A 3417-nucleotide genomic window follows, 5' to 3' on the forward strand; every position below is an offset into this window, starting at 1 on the left:
GGGATGCAGGATGCAGCGTGGAATGTAGGAGAGGGTGGGATGTGGGACACAGGGCAGGATGTGAGAAGAAGGATGGGATGCAGGGTGGCATATGGGGTGCAGGATGCAGGACAGGATATAGGAGGCAGGGTGGGATGTGGGATTCAGGGTGAGGTACAGGATGCAGGGTGCTCAGGGTACCCTCCAGTGCCTGCACAGGGCAGAGTGGGGCTGCTCATGTTCCTGCTCCCTCCCTGGCTCAGAGACACCCACACTTCACCTTGGTCAGCACCAGCTCCCACTGTCAGGAATTCCTTCAGGCTGGTGTGGACGTGTGTCTGAAGGCCCCATCTTCACAAACAAAGCCTGCAATGATCTGTGAGCACACCAGTGTGTGGTACATCCCAAACCCAACAGGACACCTCACCAGACTGCGCATAAACTCCACAGGGGACTAGTTCCCTAATTCCTGCTGAGCTTTATTTCCCAGCCACGTGTGAGTGTGCCTGGAAAACCCTCTGGAGAGCTGCCAAGCTGCCAGACTGCGGGCACAGACTGACCCTTGCCCTGAGCTTATCTAAGGGGCAGCAGGGGCTGGTGTGGGGTGATGAGCCCGTGGCAGCGGAAGCGCAGTGACATCGGTTTAACCACGTGAAGCTTGAAATCACTTTGACTGAAGTTGTTCTGCTGCAGCCCAGTTAACAGGAAGAGAAAGCGTTGGGGTGACTTCTTGAAATCGTTCCTAGTCTTATGTTCTGTGTCCTTCAAACAAGACCATCAATCTGTCCCCGCAGCACTGGCCAAGCTCCTGGGCTGTGGGTGCAGTGAGGGCTGGGCTGGGCTTCTGTGCTGTGCCTCTCGCTCACCAGACTAAAAGATCATCAAATCTGAGATGGAGGTGCTTGAGAAGCCCTTCCCCACACTGAAAAAACTGCAGCTCATTTCTCATGTCATTTCTCAGCACTGAAATCACAGATGAAGAGCAGTTAACAGGAGGAAGAGGGGCAAGCGAAACCTCCAAGGGGAATTCCAGCTGAGTTCCTTCCCAAAGGCCCAGAGTGGGCAAGGGTACAATGATGGTTCATCCTGCACCCCACACTCAATCCTGCACCCTCTGCAGCTCTGCAAGTTCAGCTCCTGCCTGGAGCCCTGGGAGCACAAGGAGCCCATCCAGGGCATCAGGAGAGGAAAGGGCCCGTCCTGTGTTTCAGTTCAGAAAGTGAAACAGATTTTTTTTTAAGACAGAAAACCCAGGCTCAGGCGTTTTCTGAGACTTCTGACTGCGTTGCTTCAGCTTTCACTGATGAGTGAGCAGGTCTGGGCTGGCGGGGCGTAAAGACAGACAGGAAGGAAATCATTAAAATATTTTATAGCACCCCAGAAAGGTTATTTTCAGGTTGTGCTGCCAGTCTTTTCAGTCCATTCTCCACAGGCAACACCAGCACACCTTGGTGCCAGTGTGGTGCCAGCCCTTGGAGCCCAGGGACTCCAGCACATCCCAGTTACCCCAGCAGCTCTCCCAGTCAGGTCCAGCCTCGGAGGGAGATCCCAGCCCAAGCCCAGGAACTTGTCCCCAAGGTTTGCCTGGCTCCTTTCAGACCCCTTTATCCTTTCCTTTGCTATAATTTTAAATCAATAATTCATTTCCTCTCCCTGGGTACCCCAACAGCAGGTTTTGACACTCCAATCCCATCTGTCCCACTGGGACTGGATGTGCCCATGGGGGATAAACTCTGGGAGAGCCCAGTCTGGCACAGCCTGGGAGAGCAAAAACCAGGCCTTGAAACCAGTTTGTGACAAAAATTAATTGTTCCAGCTGGTGGCAGCAAAGCCTAAAGAATAAAGGACAAGCAGCGAGCTCTGCCTGCAGCAGGGACCTCGCCTCTGGGGGCTTGGGACAGAAAACCCGAGCCCACGACCCCGGTGATGTCCCCACGGTGTCCCTGTGACAAACCTGCTCCTGGGGAACGTTCATGAGAGGCTGAAATGGTGCCATTTCTTCACACCAAGTGCCGTGGTCCTTCCCAGAGCATCCCCTTCCCTTCCCCACTGACCCTTCACAAGCAAACAAACCCTCCCCTCACTCAGCACCAAACCCTCCCCTCGCCACCACATTTCCTTGTTAAAAACAACCTAAAAACAACCATAACGAGAGGTTTGTGAGGGAGGGTCAGACCTACCCGCAGTTTGATGCCATCAGAGGGTTTAAGGGATGAATCACAGTGTCCTCTGCTGCTGGACAGCGGGAACCCAAGGAAAGTCAAAAATCATTTGTTATCTGTGTCACCCCATTGCCTTTCTGACTCCTACTTCTTGTCTAAAAAGCAAAAAAACCACCACCTACACCCCACTGTGCCCAGCCTGCTTTAGGGTATTACCACATAAGCTGCTGTGATTTGGGCTACTAATCTAAGAAGTCAAAGCATCCTGAATTTCCAGCTCTTGAATCCCTAAGAGATGTGGGACAGGGAGCACAGGGATGCTCCATCCCCTCGGGAGCTCACCCCAGGGACAGCGGGGACAGCTGTCCACAGCCCACAGCACAAAATATCTTGATTAAACATCAAACCTCACCACAAATAGGTAATTCCTTGATATCTAAACAAAGGGAATCCAAAATGACACAGCCCTGCCACGTTTTCCCCTCCGTGCTCTGAAAAAGGCCTATTGAAAAACCGAGGCTGGGGAAAGCTGGTAATAATAATAATAATAATGATCCAGTACATAATCTCGATCTTAAATCCTCTTTCCTGAGACAGTTGGGGGTCCATCCTCTCCAGGAAAATGAGGAAGATTAAGCATTTTTAAATCAGGTCATTGCAAGGGAAGTGTTTGCCCTGTGGAATCCTGCTGGTGGTGGTCGGTGCGTGCAAGCCCAGGGTGGGGGGACAGTGGAGTCACAGAATCTCAGAATGGTTTGGATTGGAAGAGACCTTAAAGTCCATCCAGTTCCAGCCCCCTGCCATGAGCAGGGACACCTTCCACTAGCCCAGGTTGCTCCAAGCCCTGTCCAACCTGGCCTTGGGCAATTCCAAGGATGGGGCAGCCACAGCTTCTCTGGGCAACCTGTGCCAGGGCCTCCCCACCCTCACAGAGAAGGATTTCTTCCTAAAACCCAATCTAAACCTACTCTCCTTCAGTTTAAGGCCATTCTCCCTTGTCCTATCACTACCTGCCCGTGTGAGTCCCTTGTCCTTTGGCTCCCCCTTATCCCTGGGCTACAACGATGCTCCTTCCCTGCTGGGATCAAGTGTCCCAGTGCCTGTGAACGACACTCTGTATTCCTGAATCCTGCAGATTCTTCCTCACCTACTTACCAGTGCCTGTAGCAACAATCCTGAGGATTCCAAAAGCCCCCACAGGTGATGCTCACCCTCTCTCCCACTCAAACCCAGGCACCCACACTCGCTCCAGACATCACACACTGGCACCCTCAGG

This window comes from Corapipo altera, unplaced genomic scaffold (assembly GCF_003945725.1).
Source record: "Corapipo altera isolate COAL_440 unplaced genomic scaffold, ASM394572v1 77b, whole genome shotgun sequence".
NCBI classification, from domain to species: Eukaryota; Metazoa; Chordata; class Aves; order Passeriformes; family Pipridae; genus Corapipo; species Corapipo altera.